At 41.4% G+C, this 18,132-nt stretch overlaps 1 pseudogene; it reads left to right on the top strand.

Moving 5' to 3' along the window:
- Positions 1–1,418: 1,418 nt before the first annotated feature.
- LOC114198888 (annexin A13 pseudogene) lies at positions 1,419–2,353 on the top strand (annotated as a pseudogene).
- Positions 2,354–18,132: the final 15,779 nt, after the last annotated feature.

Raw genomic sequence — 18,132 nt, 5'->3', positions numbered from 1 at the left:
GTACCACGCATTGCATTCCCACCAACAGGGCACATCCTTGCCAACATTTGTTATTTCTTGTCTTTTTGATTCCTGCCATCCTGACAGATGTATGGTGATACCATTATATTGTACACCGGAAATTAATATAACACAGTATATTAATTGTACTTCACAAAAACAACATCATCAACAACAACCAAAACCTTTATCTTCATTACAGATCCATCTCCAGTGTTCTAAACCAGGGGTCAGCAAACTTTTTCATAAAAGGTCACATAAATTCTTTATCACACAGTCATTTCTTTCTTTTTTTTTTTTAACATAAAAATATAAAAGGCATTCTTAAACTGGCTCCGGGCTGTTTGGCCCTCAGGCCACACTTTGCTCACTGCTGCTCCAGACCTCTCTCTACTCCATGCCTTACCCTTCCCTCCTATCCCTAGTTCTCTTACTTCTGCCACCTGACATACCTTTCATTTTCCTCAATAGCAGCAAATCTTCAATTCTGAGAAAAACAGGATGTTTAGGGATGCCGTATTTCATGCATAGGCATGCTAAATAAAACTGGGTGGTTTTATTAGTTTATTAGTTATCTATTGCTCTGAAGCAAACTACCCAAAAGTTTGTGACTTAAGAACAAACATTCATCATTATCAACCCTGTGGGTCAGGGATGGGTCATTGGCTGGGTAGTTCTGGCTCAGAGTCTCCCAGGAGACGCTGTCAAAATACTGAGCAGCTTGACAGATCCTAAAATTTATGTGAAAATGCAAAACATCTAGACTAGACAAAACAATTTGAAAAAAAAAAAAAAAAGCAAGGTGTAGGAACTTCCTGTCCCAATTTCAAAGCATAGTATAAAGCTACAGTTATCAGGATCAGTGTGGTACCATGCCAGAAATAAGTACTGAGATTTATAGTCAATTGATCCTTAACAAAGATGCAGGGCAATTCACTGAGGAAAAGGCAGGTTTATTCAGCAAATGATGTTAAGAAAATTGAACTCAGACCCTCACCTCACACAATACACAAACATTAACTCAAAATAGATCATACACTTGAACTTAAGAGCTAAAACAACAAAACATTTAGAGGAAAATGTAGGGAAAATCCTCAAGACCTCAAGTTAAGCAAAGATTTTTATAGATGTGACACTTAAAGTATGATTCTCAAACAGGGGAGAAGGATAAATTATACTTCATCAAAATGGCCCAAACTTTGGTTCTTCGAAAGACAATGAAAATGAAAAGCCAAGCAACAGCCTGAGGGAAAATATTTGCAAAGTACTCATCTGATAAAGGACTTACGAATTTTAAAAGAGCATTAAGAATTTAAAAAGAACACTTAGAATTCAGTAAGACAAACAACCCAATAATAAAATTAATTAAAAGATATGAACAGAATGAAATACAGAACAACTGTCTTAGAAAAACAAAAATGGGCAATCGTCATGCCAAAGCGAGAAGTCATCAGGGTTTTGATGTAGATCAGGATGCCAAAAAGCTGAACAAAGCCTGCAAAGGAATGGGAACTGATGAAGCAGCCATCATTGAGATGTTATCAAGCAGGACATTGGATGAGAGGCAACAAATCAAGCAAAAGTACAAGGCAATGTATGGCAAGGACCTGGAGGAGGTGTTCAAGAGTGAACTGAGTGGGAACTTTGAGAAGACAGCCTTGGCCCTCCTGGACCGCCCCAGCGAGTACGATGCCTGGCAGCTGCAGAAGGCCATGAAAGGTCTGGGCACAGATGAGGCAGTGCTCAACGAGGTCCCATGCACAAGAACCAATAAGGAGATTATTGCCATTAAGGCAGTCTACCAAAGGTTATTTGACAGGAGCCTTGAATCAGATGTCAAAGCTGATACCAGTGGAAACCTAAAAAAAATCCTGGTGTCCCTGCTACAGGCTAATTATGATGAAGGAGATGACTTGGACAAAGATCTAGCTGGTCAGGATGCCAAAGATCTCTATGATGCAGGGGAAGGCCACTGAGGCACAGACAAGCTCGCCTTCAGTGAAGTCCTGGCAAGAGAAGCCGCAAGCAATTATGTGCCACCTTTCAAGCCTACCAAATCCTCATCGACAAAGCCACTGAAGAGGTCATTGAAGCAGAAACGTCAGGAGATCTGCAGAAGGCCTACTTAACTCTCGTGAGGTGCACCTGAGACCAGGAAGGCTATCTCACTGACCGTCTATGAAGGGTGCAGGCACCGATGAGGAGACGCTCATTCACATCATCGTGACCAGGGCTGAGGTGGACCTTCAGGGGATAAAAGTTCTAAGAGAAGTATCAGAAGTCTCTCTCTGACATGGTTCACTCAGACACCTCTGGGGACTTCCAGAAGCTACTGGTGGCCCTCTTGCATTGAACTGAGCCAGAAGAGTAGGAGCCCAGGGAGGAGCCACCTTTGTTAAGAGCCCATTTCAAACCAGATTTGTAAATGTGACTCCAGCACATAAAGTACTGAAGAGTCCTGGCTTATTTTCTTGGCAGCTTGAATACTGTAGCTGGGCCAAGCTCTTTAAGTGAAGGGCAACAGCCTCAAAACACTTGGGCAGGTCACCCTGAACGCTGGCTTAGCAGGTACCTGAGCTGCCTTTTGGCTTTCCTTTAGCGTGCAGAACGGAATGCTTTCTGAACATAAATGAAGTTAGCCATTGATGAAAGAAACTACACTTGTAATAAGACATTCAGAAGAATATGTATCACACAGAGGTGGGTAAAGACTGAATGGTTAAGGTACAGGGAAGACAAAATTAACCAGCTGATCAATTTTCCTTCTGTGGGGACACCTGGGTGGCTCAGTCAGTGAAGCGTCTGTCTTGGGCTCAGGTCATGATCTTGGGGTCCTGGGATCGAACCCCATGTCAGGCTCCCTGCTCAGCGGGGAGTCCGTTTCTCCCTCTCCCTCTTCGCCTCCCCACCCCCCGCTTGTGCACGCACACACGCACTCTCTCTCTCTCTCAAGTAAATAAAATCTTTTTTAAAAAAGATATGAACAGACATTTCACAAAAGAAGATACACAAATGGCCAATACCCACAGGAAAAGATGCTCAACATTAGTCATTAGAGAAATGCAAACTAAAGCCATGATAGGATGCCATTTCACACCGACTAAAATACGTGGAGGAACAGGAACACACATCTTGCTGGTGGCATTGTGAAATGGCACAGCCGCTGTGGAAAAGTTTGGCAGTTCTTCAAAAAGATAAACACAGAGTAATCATACTTAATTCCACAGCTAATTGTATAACCAAGAGAACCGAAAACATATGTATGCACAAAGACTTGCATGTGAATATTCATAGCAGCTGTATTCATAACAGCCCCAAACTGGAAATGACCCAAACATCCACCAACTAATAAAACAAAATGTGATGCATCCATATAACAGAATGTTATTCAGCAAAGAAAAGGAACAAACTATGAATTCACGCTACAACATGGATGAACCTCAAAAACATGCTAAATGAAAAACCAGACACAAGGTACCACATATTAAGAGTCCATTTCTATGAAATGTCCAGAAAAGGCAAATTAATGGAGGCAGGAAGTAGATTAATAGTTGTCCAGAACTGGAAGTAGGAAGGAGGATTAATTGTAAATGATCATGAGGGATGTTCTTGGGGAGATAAGAACGCTCCTAAATTTATAAATGTTGATGGTTACATCACTAAGTTACTAAAAATCAATGAACTATACACCTGAGCTGGTTCACTTTTCTGATATATAAACTATACTCCAGTGATGTTATGATTGGGCAAGGCTTCAGTCACTACCAAGCTTAAATGAAACTGGAGGGTTCACTTTCAAGGAGGCTTGCCTGCACAGCTGGCAAATTGGTGCTGGGTGTCAGTGACAGGTCTCAGTTCCTCCACACAAAAGCTTCTTCAAAAGGTTGCTTGAGCATTATTTACAATAACCAAGACATGGAAACAACCTAAGTGTCCATCGATGGATGAATGGATAAAGAAGTTGTGGTATATATACACAATGGGATATTATTCAGCCACAAAAAAATGAGGAAATTCTACCATTTCCAACAATTTGGATGGAACTTAAACGTGTTACACTAAGTGAAATAGATCAGACAAAAAGAAATGCTTTTTGTCTTTTTATGTGGAATCTCAAAACGTACATAAAAAGAGATCAGAATTGTGGTTACCAGAAGTGGAGTGTAGGGGCAGGGGGGAATGGAGAAAGGTGGTCAAAAGGGGCAAACCTTGAATTCTGAGATAATTAAGTAGTAGGGATGTGATGTACAACATGATGACTATAATTAGCACTGCTGTATATATATATATAGGAAATTTAAGAGAGTAAATCCTAAGAGTTTTCATCACAAGAGGAAATTTTTTCTTTTCTCCCTTCTCTCCTTTTTATCGTATCTATAGGAGAAGACAGATGTTAGCTGAACCCACTGTAGTAACCACAATATATAAAAATTGAACCATCATGCTGTGTGCCTTAAACTTATACTGTGATCTATGTCAATTATTTTTCAAGAAATTAATAAATATTATAATAGCTCTTTATAGCCTTTTACCAAAAGCAGCAAAGAGAATCCAGGCAGCACCTTCAACACGCGGCCTGTAACCTCCTTAGCTGGATCCCCCAGTTCATAAATTATGTTCCCTACTTTTCACATTAACACAAGTGACAGTGTTGCTAAACCTTCGGCCACTAAAGAACATGCACCCCTTTCCTCCAGCCTCCAATAGCATTTCTTCATTTTTCTTTCCCTTCCTCCAGCCAGCGCCCTTGAGGACCATCGGGCTTCTGTTAACAGTCTCTTCAGAGCTCATGAGGCTTTCCCCCAAACACTTTGTAAGTTCCTTCCGGCTTCCATTTGCCACTCTGATGTTTTAGCTCTTTGTTTTGGTAACACCCTATTTCCAAGTATCAGTTCTGTTTTGGTTATCTACAACTGCATAACAAATTACTCAAAAACTTGGTGGGTGGGAACAATCAAGAAACTTTCTCTCAAAATTCTGGTGGCCAGGAATCTGCAAACAGCTTAACTGGTTAGTTCTGACTCAGGAGCTCTCATGAGGTTGTGGTCATGATGTCAGCAGGGGCTGAGCCATTTAAAGGCTTGACTGAACTGGAGAATCCATTTCCAAAGGGACTCATTCACTGAGTAGCACGTTGGTGATGGCTCAGTTCCTCCCTGCACAGGCCTCTCCCTAGGACTGCCCCTAGGACCAAGTATCTGGCTCTCCCAGGAGTGAGTTAAGGTACAGACAAAGCCAGGCAGAAGCTATCCTTTTTTATGACCTATCTTCAGGAGTTACAGAGCATCACTTCTGCCAAATTGTATTCATTAGATAGGTGTCTGGAGATCACCTTTAAAGGGAGAAATGCCAAATTTATAGACATATAGTAAAACCATGATGGTGGTCAAACTAAGAAATACAGAGTTCTCAAAAATAAGACCCAGTGAGACTAATTTTCTTGACTGACACAAACTTACACTGAGGGCATTTGCCAAAATTACATCCCACTGTATTCTGATCGATGACAGCATTGCTGAAATGAACATAGAGCCTCTTCCCAACCCCCAGGCAAGGGACTACGGTAAAAAAAGACAACCATCTTTTTTTGTGTGTTACTTAAAAGCAACTCTCTTTGTTCTAGACTTTTATTTTGTGGTCTCAGCTGCAGAAATTAATAATGAAAACTAAATGTTTTTAAAGTGAGTAAGCTCAGTGCTCATGGTCACTGTTAAAGAGGTTTAAGACAAACTAGATTATTTATTCACTTGTGTACCTATTGTCTGTTTCCTGCTAGAATGTAAGCTTCACAAAGTCAGGCGTATTTGTTGAATCGCAGTGAAGAGGACTGTGGTAAAGACTCAAGAATGCATGTCAAGTCCTCACAGTTGACCCTGGGCTTTGCCTACTAAATGTAAGATTGAGTTCACCTACAGCCAATGTGAGTATCTGGCAGATTTGAACTTCTGCATGGACTCTTATCAGGAGTAAAATTTTGAAAACTTTTGAATAAAGTTAATTATAAGATTTGGGGAAGAAATAAAAAACAAAGTGAATAAACCAGAGCAGGGTCCATGGGCCACATTCTGAGGGCCAGAAGGCTCTATACTGTCCACTCCTTCCCCACTCCACCATTCTCTGCCCCCAGGATCCCACACAAACCTTTCCCCCCTGAATTAATTCATAAAAACAGACCTCTTGAGAAAGCCTGTCCCACCAAGTCATCTATATGCCTGAACATTTCTGCACAGAAGTAGTTAATATAAATTGAGTGCGTACTAAATACTGGAGACTTCACATGTATTACCTCATTTTATTGCTCAACAACCCTAGTTTTTAACAATCTCATTTCATGGCAGGACTGAGGCTCAGGTATTCAATAATTTGCCAAGGTCACATGGCTAGTAAGTACCACAACTGGATCTTGAATCTCAGAAGTCTGCCTAAAGATTCATGCACCGATGTTTCTACACTAATCTGAATACCAATGGAGGAACACAGTTTATGCCAAAATTGAATCCCTGTGACTGGGGCAAGGATAGAGTGATGCTGGTTTGGGCAGTTGTTCATCTACCACGTTGAAGAATACAACCAACTTATTAACCAGGAGAAGAGGGACGCCTGGATGGCTCAGTTGGTTAAGCATCTGCCTTCAGCTCAGGTCATGATCCCAGGGTCCTGGGATCGAGTCCTGCACTGGGCTTCTTGCTCAGCGGGGAGCCTGCTTCTCCCTCTGTCTGCCGCTCCCCCTGCTTGTGCTCACTCACTCTTTTTTTTTTTCTCTCTCTCTCCCTGACAAATAAATAAATAAAATCTTTAAAAAAATAAATAAATCACCAGGAGAAGGGAGCCAATGTGTAGTTGTCATGACCTATGACCTTATTGTAAGCACCATGAGACTCCCAAGGAAACTATTTGATTTTTGGGGACATGGGAAAAATGGAGACGTGACCAACTTGACAAAATAAGGGAGGGTTAAGAATGGACTTTACTTTTTTACGATTTTATTTATTTATTTGAGAGAGAGAAAGAGGAGGAGCAGAGGGAGAGAATCTCAAGCAGACTCCCCACTGAGCATGGAGCCTGACGATGCAGGGGCTCAATCCCAGGACCATGAGATCATGACCTGAAGCAAAACCAAGAGTCAGACGCTCAAACGACTGAGCCACCCAGGTGACCCAAGAATGGACTTTAAAAAGGAAAATTTTTTTAGAAATTGAAAATTAGGGGAAAAAAAGAAAATTGAAAATCAGATAATAGTATATAACAAGAGTTGGCAAACTATGACTTACATGCCAAGTACAGCCCACCATATGATTTTTGAAAATAAAATTTTATTGGAGCACAATAGTGCCCATTGCCTATAGCTGCTCTTATACTATTACACAGAGTTTGCTAGCTGCATGGGCGGCAAGTCTAAAATACCATCTGGCTCTTTAAGAAAACTTCGCCAACCCCAGGATATACTCACTGGAAGCAGTTTATATGTATCCTGCTGCCATGTCTGGTTAGAATAACAGGACACACGTGCATTAGGCAAGAAAATGCCAGAGAAGACAGAAGGTAAGTGACTCCTCAGTCTTCATAGGAAATCATGAATGTGCCAAAGGAAGGAAATGAGAAAATAGATCATCCTCTGATCAAGAGAAGAATTGTTCAAATGAGTCATGACCAACTTTGTAGATCAATCAAGCAAGCGTGACCAGACAGGCAGCTGAAATGTGCATCTGCAGCTCCAGAAATGCCGGGATGAAATTGGAGTTCAGGGATGTTCAAGGTGATTCCCCTTCATGACTGTGTGGTCTATGGCTCCATTCTAAGGAAACCCATGCAAACTTTAGAGAAGGACTACGTAAATACGAGAGAGAGAGATAGTAGTAAAGGGACCACTCCTAGCTGCCAGGAGGTCAACAGATATTTGTGGAAGGTACCCGACACTTTGGCAATGGCAGCAAGACCAGCAATAAAACAGCAGCAATTAACATATGGCTAAGTGCCTTGTTATCTCATTTAACCCTTACAGACAATCCTACAATTAGGTATTATTGTTTTGCAGATGAGGAGACAGAGGCTCAGAAAACTTGCCCAAGTGGTCAGTGTCAGGACTGATGAAAAGTGTCAGGTTTCCTTTGCTCAGGGTGGGAACTGTGAGTAAATCTCAGATTCCACATACCCCACCAGGGCCAGCAGGGTGGAAGAGAGCAGAAAGAGTCCCTGAGTGCCTCATCTGTACTAGAACAGCCATTTCCTGACTCCCCCAGCAGGTGCAAGGTAAAAAGCCTCCAATGGTTCATTGTTTGCTGAGATAGTAGCTCTGGAGGTCTCAGTCCTTATTTGTACATTTGTGCTTCTTTTGAGTCTGGAAACCACAGAGGATGTCTGGGCCCCCGAGGCCTTGTGATAAATCATGTATAATCCTGATAAATCCATCAGTCTTGTGGAATTGTTGGCATCTTCACTGATTATTGGGTGGGGTTCTTCATAACACAGAACGCAGGTAGGGAGGCACTAAAAACCACTGTCTTCCCATTAAGTTTTTAATCATGGTTTATATTAGGTTTTTAATCATAGAACCCTTGCAATCCCGGGCGCCTGGGTGGCTCAGTTGGTTAAGCGACTGCCTTTGGCTAAGGTCATGATCCCAGAGTCCCAGGATCGAGTTCCGCATTGGGTTCCCTGCTCGGCGGGGAGTCTGCTTCTCCCTCTGACCCTACCCCCTCTTGTGCTCTCTCTTTCACTCTCTCTCTCTCAAATAAATAAAATAAAATCTTTAAAAAAAAAAGAACCCTTGCAACCCCATAATCTAGGTGTTCTCTGTACTGTTTGTGGTTGGGAAGTGTATGGCTCAGTGGAGAGAGAGCATTTTTACCTACCCACCCCACCATGCACCGCCCTCCCCCACCCCCCACCCCCACCAACCCTGGCTGGCTCTGCTAATTCATCTGCACAACACAGTGATCCTCAAACTTTTTTCTTAGCCCTTCTCCTCCCAGGAGCTCCATTAGACATTTTCTCCTAATCACTTTTCCCCACGAAATTCTAAAACCACAGAAATACTGTATATCTGTTTAAGTACTATACGTGTACCCATACTTTACACATGCAAAAAGTAAGATTTATTTTGCCCCCTCTCCCCAACCAATGTTCACCCCCCTTGGAGAAGATATCTCCCCTGTGAAGAATACATGTGAGACTTTGCTACTCTAAGTACGATCAAGCATCCCTCTCTATCAATGGATCCATCAGCAGCATCAACATCACCTGGGTGCTTCTTAGAAATGCAGAATCTAAGGCCCTACCCCAGACCAGCTGAATTATACTGTGCATTATAACAAGACTCCCCAGGAGGTTCACAGGTACATTAAAGTTGGAGAAGCACTGACCTAAGAATAAGTGTGCACAGTGACTGGGTACTCATAACCTTTGAATGCAGCCCATTTTACCTCCAAATAGCCATGATTGAGAGACCATTCTCCATGATATAGAGCACAAACTGGTCTTTTTGGAAGTCTACCTACAGCTCCTAATTCTTCCCCAGGTGCCCAAATAAAATAATATTAATTCCTTCAAACACTTGATGACCCATAACATGCCTATCTTGAGTCTTTTCTAAACTACAAGGCTCTGAGTCTCTTATTATTTTCAATTTCTCTTTTCTAATTTGCTTTAGTTGATATTAATCATGCTTTAACAAATGGTAACTTTTATTGTTTACTGGAAGCTTCCTATATCTTTGCACACTATTCATCTAATAGCCACACAAGCCTAAAGCAGGTATTATTACCCCATCCTATAAATAAGGGAACTAAGGTTCCCAGAGGCTGAGTGATTTTCCTTAGTCACACGGTAGTAAGTGGCTGGGACCAAATTGAAAACCAGATCTGCCATGTTCCAAACCCAGTGCACTTTCAATTACTCTACTGTTTCAATTTGAAGACTGTGGCAAAGACTTGAGTCCCTTTTTCCCAAGGGATTGGCTTATGAGAGTTTTAGCTTACAAGGCAGCTATTTAGGTTCAGCAAAGGAATTCCATCATCATCAGGTTGGACCTGTCTTTCAAGGTGCATAACCAAATCCCACTGATCATCAGTAAAAAAGAGGCTTTTGAGTTCATGGTGATATAGAACATTCTTTAATCATAATTCAGCCAGCCCTTCATTTTACTGATGAGAAGACTGAGGCCAGAAAGTAGAAGTGATTTGATCAAGGAATCACGGCTAATTAATAGCAGAATCTAGGCTAGACTCTACATGAGTTAACACCAAGTCCAGATTGCCCCTTTCCCACCCCACTATACACTATAGCATACTTCATTCTCTAGGGAAAAGAAAGTCCATAAAAAAGGTCCAAACAAAGAGTATACTAGTAGTACATAACAAGTAAAAATAGTCTACATGCACTTAAAAAAACTTTCTTACTTTCTCCTGAGAGTATGTTTGGCTAAGCAAAGGTGAGACTTTCAGACAGTAGATGAGAGAGCTAGAGAGAAAGGGTTTCTTTTTCCTTTGGTATAAGGAGTGACAGTGACTCAAACCAGCCTATGAGAGACAACTGGCAGCATCTCTTCCTAGCCTTGTATTCAGTAACACACCCACTGTTAGCTCAAAATCAGACGTGGTGGGAGCATTTACACCATGAAAATCAGCAAATGCTAAAAATCAGGCCTTCCTCCCCAGCCCCAGACCACTACTAGAAATGAGTTTATCGAAGTATAAAATGTGATGCTTCCGTGCCGAGTATTGCAATTCCCTTATCTATCTGAACAGAGGCTGAAACATCAGGCTACACTCCCACTTCCCTTAACCTCGTTCTCTTTTTCTCTTGACTTTGGGTTGTACTGAGGAAAGAAGTTGCCAAGATGGCTCTGGTTCTACTGGAAGACTTTGGACTGGAGTAGCAGGGTAGTGATTCTCTGGTTTTATTGCGCATCAGGAGCACCTGGCAGGGGCAAGGGGCAAGTTAAACTGGACAGTACTGCGTGCCCCCTCCAGCATTCCTGATCCAGCAGACCTGGGTTAGGGCTTGAAAATTTGCATTTCTAACAAGATCCTGGGTGATGCTGATGTTGTTCATCCAGGGACCACACTTTGAGAACCACTGGCCTGGGGCTTCTTGACTGGTCCCAGCTGATTGCAGCTCATAGCCCTCGAACCTTAATGTACCACATGGTCTGCATCAATTTAGTTTCAGCAAAGCACAAAAAGTCTTTACCTCTCTCCAAGACAGTGAGAAGGAGGACTGCTAGATTGTCACAACTTGTTCCCCTAGATGCAAAGTCACCCTCATCTTTGACTTTATTATTCTGAGAAGCTGGGAAGCTAGAAAAACTAAACAAAGCTGCGTTTACAGGTACAAGAGTAATTAGATGTCCAAAGCAATCCAGAGCCTTGTAGCCAAAGCCTCTGGTATAAGAGGACCAATACTTTTTTCACCCATGGGATAGGAGGGCCTGCAATGGAAAGACTCCCCACTTTCTGAAGCCTTCCCAGAAAGTTAGAGGAGAGGTATTTTAGCAAGAAGTCCTACAACTGCTTTCAGTAAGAAGTGGGGTATATAAATTGAATTAGCTGTAAGTTACTCTATAATATTACTATTGTTACTATTACATTACATTAACTGAAAGTTCCAAGTGGAAAGAATTATGCTAATTGACCAATATCAATAACATACGGAGTTCTGACCCTAGATATTTCTCTGAATTTTATTAATTATCTTGAAATGTCTATAAAAAGACATTTATAGTGCTTCAGAATATACAAAGCTCTTCTTAAAAAATCATTATCTTCGGGGCGCCTGGGTGGCTTGGTCGTTAAGCGTCTGCCTTCGGCTCAGGTCATGATCCCAGGGTCCTGGGATCGAGTCCCCGCATCGGGCTCCCTGCTCCGCGGGAAGCCTGCTTCTCCCTCTCCCACTCCCCCTGCTTGTGTTCCCTCTCTCGCTGTGTCTCTCTCTGTCAAGTAAATAAATAAAATCTTAAAAAAAAAAAAGGCATTATCTCTTTTCAATGAAGGGTGTATTTTTTTGTTTTATTCTTGTTTGTTTTCTATCTTGTAACATTTGGTAATCATTGTAGGTGTTTCTTAAATCCTGCTCATAGCTTTTCTTCATCTCCATCTTCAAGTCACCATAAATTGAAGCCATTTGAGTCCTATTAGAGGTGGATATAGGTTTTGCCAATGTCAATTTCAAGGGATTCTGATTAAATAACTTCCATTATGTCAAATCAGAAGAATTTTTAATTAAGAGGAACAAGCCCTCACAGACCACAATAATTTTATAAATTTCTCAAATAGGAAAAGATAGAGAGTGCTCTTGCTCTAAACAAAATGAAATTAACCCATTTTATATTCACATGTTCCTTTAAAACTAACTTAGAAATCTGAACTGTATTATAAGCCATATGTTGAATTTGTTGCATTCAGAATAAGTTGTTTATTAAACAAGTACAATAGGAATGGCCACTTAAATTTAAAATGCATTAAAGTTTCCTAAATACCTTTACAAATATTTAAAGCAATATACACCTTTAAACATTTCTGCTTTGGTGCTGTTTCCCCATTTTAAAGATAAGGAGTATGAGGATTACAGACATAAGTGACACCCTAAGAAATTCAGGCCACATCTTCTGACCTTTCCTGAACCCTCTCTGCTCAGAGTGTGGTCCAAGGACCAGCAGCATGCAGCCCCTGGAAGCTTATTAGAATGGCTGAGTCTTAGGTTGCACTACAGACCTTAAAAATCAGAATCTGCTTTTAATGCGACCGCATCCCCCAGGAGACTCATATGCATGCTGAAGACTGAGAAGTTCTGCTCTAAGTCTCACTGCTCTACACAGACTGGAAGCTGGGCTGCCAAAACTTTTCTCATCCTCACATGAGGAGGCATCCAGCTTCCACCTCTAACCAGACATAGGCCAAGAATCTTCTTAACTCTTCCTTCACTCCAGCCCCAGGAACCCTGTGATATCTCAGACCCTGGAGTCCCTTCCCTCTCCCCTGACTCATCAGCAGCCAGATCTTAAGCAGATACTGAAAACCAGTACGTGGCATAATCCCTACAGAGAGAGAACTCTGGAGAGGAGAGAAGGTACATCTCCTTAGAACTGAGTAGATTATAAAGAAGACCATGTCCCTATGGGTTAAAACAATTCTGCACACTGGTTCCCATCACTCATTTCCTTCTGTACCCAAAGACCGGTGGTCAGAGCCACAGAGTACTGAGTTATATGGTATACAGGAGAGGCTTGGATCTTTCCTCCAGGAGTTCATTTAAGGTAGATATGTTTTTCAGCCCAGATAGCCGGACCATAGGGCTGTTGTATATTTGCCGTTTTCTGAAATATACTGTGCATGTGCCATAGTGCAGGGTGTCTTCTGTTTGTTATCTCTGTGTTGAAGTGTTGTTACCTCCATCCAAGGATGTGAGGTGAAGTCATCTGCCCAAGATCTATAGCTAATGCCAACATTTAATAGAAGCCTGATGAGATTAAGTTTACCTGTTAGACCTTTCTAAGGCATGATACACACCGAACCATGTGATAAAAGATTTCTATTGTAGATATTTTTTTTAAACAATGAAATCTTCCCTTAAAGAGACAACCAGGTTTGATTAGAGTCTCTCCTCCTATCAGTACTCAGGCCAGAGCCAAAAACCCCTCGTCCAGATGCGATGGTCTCCAGGCAAAAAAGTGTAATCACATAGGTCATATATAATTAGGAGACAAAGTGGAGTAGGAAGACATTCTCAAAAGCAGATCTGGATTCACTCTGCCATGTATCATCTGTGTGGTCTTGGAAAGATGTTAAAACTCTGTGGTTCAGATGCTTTGCCTCTAAAATGGAAGTGATAATAATGCATATCTCCTAAGTTTGTTATAAGAATTAAATGAGATATATATCACATTAAGGGCCTAGCCTAGTGACTGACAAATCCAACAAATGTGGCTTTTCTTTGGTCCCTGAATGTGGAGGCAGGCACAACTGTAGTTGGCTCTGCCTGTCTCTATGTGATGTGAGCCTGTAAGGGCTCAGTGGCAGCCTGGAGGCTAGCTACTCCCTCACTGTCTGGATTAGCCCCAGTAAGCATGCTTTGGTCTTGCAGGTCAGAAATGAGAGTCTTTGGTCGATCCTGTGGATTTCCTCTGGGTCATCTGGAAGGAATTTGTTCTTATCTTAAAAGAAACATTTAACTGTTCCCCAATGGGAAGAAAAATTCAGGTGGATTTCTGGTTAAACATGGCATACTCAATGCATATTTTCACTCCACTCAAAACTAATGAAATGATAGTAAAGGGGGAAAAAATGGAAATTCACAAAGACAAAGAAAATAGATAAGAAGATAATAGATTTAAAACATTAATATTTCTGAAGGTTAAAAAGGATAATTGCATGGTTACAGACTTACTGGAGAGGAAATACTGAAACCAAAGACCACTGAGGGAAGTCAAAATGGAGCAAGCAGATTCAGGGTCATGGAGTTCCAAAGAGCCTCAGGAATTTGAGATACCCGATACCTCTGAGAGCAGAGTTGAGGAATAAGACTAAAAACAGGATAGGTTGATGGTCTGTATATGGAAGGAGCAATCGGTTCCCCAACTCCTTCCTTCTGAGCAAATAGGGGAGTCCTCCCCACCCTGATCACCCCAACTCAGACTGTACATGGGAGACTTGATCTCTTGGAAGTGAATCACGAAGGCTTTGAACTGGGGACACCAGGCACAGACAGAAGCAGGGTGATTTATCATACTGAAAACAAGGCCATTAAAATGTTTATATTCTGAATGGTAAGACCCTTAGCTACCTTCTACTGCGTGGTTCCCAGACCTCTGTCAGGTGGTCTTATACTCCCTGGGAAGGATTTGAATATTTCTTCTCCATAGAAGTGGGCTGGCCCCAGAAAAAAACACCTACAGATACTGTTATTTCATCTGATGAAAAAGCTGGCTCGGTCCTGATCACCCTATAATGATGCTTAGTGTTCAACACACTCTCTCTGCACCCAGAGTTCCCTGTCAGTGTCTAAGTGCTTTACTTAGTTAAAAAATGCCAGATGTTTAAGGAAAGTCCCTAACATGAAAGGCAGAGATCAAGACCAATAAACTGATGAAGAATAGGGGAAAGGGGGAACTTGCACAGAAAAGAAAATTGAAACAAACAATAATATAGGATAAAAGATAAGAAGATAAAAAAATATCATTATCCACAGAACAAGAATGGGTGAATTTAGAGAAGTGTCCATGGAAATAGACCAATATGATTAAAAATAAAAATTATTTTTGCTAAAGGTGAACTGAAGGGCTGGAATGTAAAGTTAAGGCTATCTTCAAAAATCTAGGAGAAAAAGTCAAAAATGGAAAAATAAAAGAAATACATGAAAATTAGAGTAATAGCAAATTAAAGATGGCTAAAATTCTTTACTATTCTCCCATTGAAAGGTAGAGTCTAAATCCCCTCCTCTTAAATAGAGCTGGTCTTGGTGACTTGCTTGACCAATAGAATGTGGTAGACATGATGTTCTGGGACTTCCAAGCCTAGGTCACAAGAAGCCTTGCAACTTCTTTCCAGCCTTCCTGTAATACTACTCCAGAACCCAGCCACATGCTCTGAGGAAGCTCAAGCAGCCCTGTGGGGAGTGCCATGTGGAAAGATACCAACAACCACACATCAACCACCACCAACTTGCTGGCCCTGTGATTGAGCCATCTTGGCAGGTAGTTACGGTAGTCTCATTAGAGATGTCCTGTGATGCCACATAAAGCAGAGATGAAGCTATCCTCCACCAAGTCCTGCCCAAATTACAGATTTGCAAGCAAAATAAATGATTACTGTTGTTTTAAGCTGCTTGGTTTTTCGATGGTTTATTATATATCAACAGATAACTGGAACAAGGGTCAACATTTGACCAATAAGAATTTTAAAAAGAGAGATGAAGAAAAGAAAAAAAGAAAATAACAAAAGGAAAGAAACTTTCAAAATAATAATACAAGGGAAATTCCCAGAACTGAGTCTCTAGATTTATTTGTTTTTTAAGATCTTATTTGTTTATTTGACAGAGAGAGACACACAGCGAGAGAGGGAACACAAGCAGATAAAGAGGGAGAGGCACAGGGAGAAGCAGGCTTTCCGCTGAGCAGGGAGCCCGATGCGGGGCTCGATCCCAGGACCCTGGGACCATGACCTGAGCCGAAGGCAGATGCCAAACGACTGAGCCATGCAGGCGCTCCTGAGTCTCTAGATTTAAACTAAAAGAAACAAAATACTGAGTGACCAACAAAATGCATTAAAAAATACCTATTCCGAGGTGCATCATCATAAAATTTCACAACACTAGGGATAAAGAGAAAATCCTAAAGATTTCCAAAGACAAGGAAAAAGGGGGTAAAGGCAAAGCACATAAAAATATCAGGAATCACTGCTCTTCACAGTAGGAAGTTAGAAGACAATGAAGCTACGCTTCAAAGCCACTGGGGGGAAAAATGTTTTAAACCCAGAATTCTATTCTCAGTCAAATTATGAATCAGGTGTGAGGCCAAATAAAGACATATTTTTTTTTTTACATGCAAGTTGTCAAAGATTTATTCTGCTAAATGAGAGAAAGCCAAGAATAACCACATCCTGGGCTCCAGGACTTAGGGATTCCACATAGCAAAGTGAAGGAATTCCCAAGAGGAAGGTGAAGGACAATCCCCTTGTACCAGCTGAGCAACCCAACCCAGCTTGGAGAATGGAGGACTCCAGGGGGATAGAGGGAGATGGTATCAGTAAGTTCCCTGGTGTTTTGACCATATTGAAAGGAGTTTGTAGTTCTGGAAATGGTTTAGGCTTTCGTGAGTGATAAAGAAATGAAGAATTATGCAAAAATGAAGTGTGAAAGAAACCATCAATTCTAAGAAAAACAAAAAGTTATGGAGAAAAGAAATGCAAACACTGTATTCTGCAGACTCAGCTATGATAATGTTGACATGGTCATACTAATGTAAACACAGGTTATTAACTCAACCTTGTGAAAATGTGATGGGATTATACTCTAAGGATGGGGGAAGGAAAGCATGTGTCAAGAGAGGGGGTGGGTGGCCATTTAAGAGAGCTGAATCATCTTCTGCCATGGTAAGAAAGTGTTAGCTAGTATCTTGAATTGAAAAATCAAGAGAAAACAGCCTAAGCAATTATTTAAATATAAGACAACACAGTTACACTTAAGCCTATTTGACATGCACCAGTCTTTCCTGAGAGAGGATTTGTGCAGGGAGAGCAGGAGCCAGACCAGGGGAGACAGTGAGGTATTTAGGGCTCATAATTTAAGTGCACAGCCCAGAAAGTGAGTGCCTCCTAACATTTTGTGTCCTTGATACCTCACTTGCCTCACCGTAGTCCCAGCTCTAGGGGACAGCACTTGACACCATACAGGTGGTGGTAGAAAGAGCAAATGGTAGAAATGATAAGGAAATGTAGACAGAGGGGAGGGGGCTCCAAGCTGTGTATTTCACCTCCTAATAGATAGATTGAACATGAGACCTTTAAATCAAATCTGAATAGATGAGTAGACTTTTGCAAGGCAGAGAAAAGAATGGGATTCTAGGTTCAATAAACAAATGCAAAGGAACAGAGGCAGGTGTATGAAGTTAGGGGAAATCAACATAACTGTATGAAGGAGAGGAAACACAGAATTTAAAAAGACCTTATTGCAGATCACAGATTCCAAAATATTGGGTTAGATTCTTAATACATGGTAAGATTCTTGAAAAAGAATTAGAGCACAAAAAGTGAATTTAAGAACATTCTACAGTTGATTGCCTTTCTCTCCAGAGACTCAAAACAAATCTAGAGGCTTCAATTTGTAAGCATCAGTTGGTTGACATATTAGCCCATAATGGGGCTTGGGATACTTGCTTTAGATGGGCATAGAGATGCTTCTATTCAGAATTGCTTTAATGTGAGTTTTATGAGTTTGCATAGTGGGGCTGAGTGGGCAGAAGTCTGCTGAGGAGAGATTTGTCCCTTAACACCAGGAAAGCATAAGCTGTTAGGTGCCATGGCACACTCCCTGCTCCAAAGCCAGGTTCCCTTGTGTCCCTGGGAAATAGATCAGGAAGTTTAAGCAAGAGAGTACCCAGAATTTGTGGTGACTGAGATATCACTGGAAAGCAAACAAACA

Source organism: Eumetopias jubatus, unplaced genomic scaffold, assembly GCF_037043125.1.
Source record: "Eumetopias jubatus isolate StellerSeaLion01/CBP00866 unplaced genomic scaffold, mEumJub1_p1.0 scaffold_10, whole genome shotgun sequence".
Taxonomy (NCBI): Eukaryota; Metazoa; Chordata; class Mammalia; order Carnivora; family Otariidae; genus Eumetopias; species Eumetopias jubatus.
This window is presented reverse-complemented; position numbering and strand designations above follow the sequence as displayed.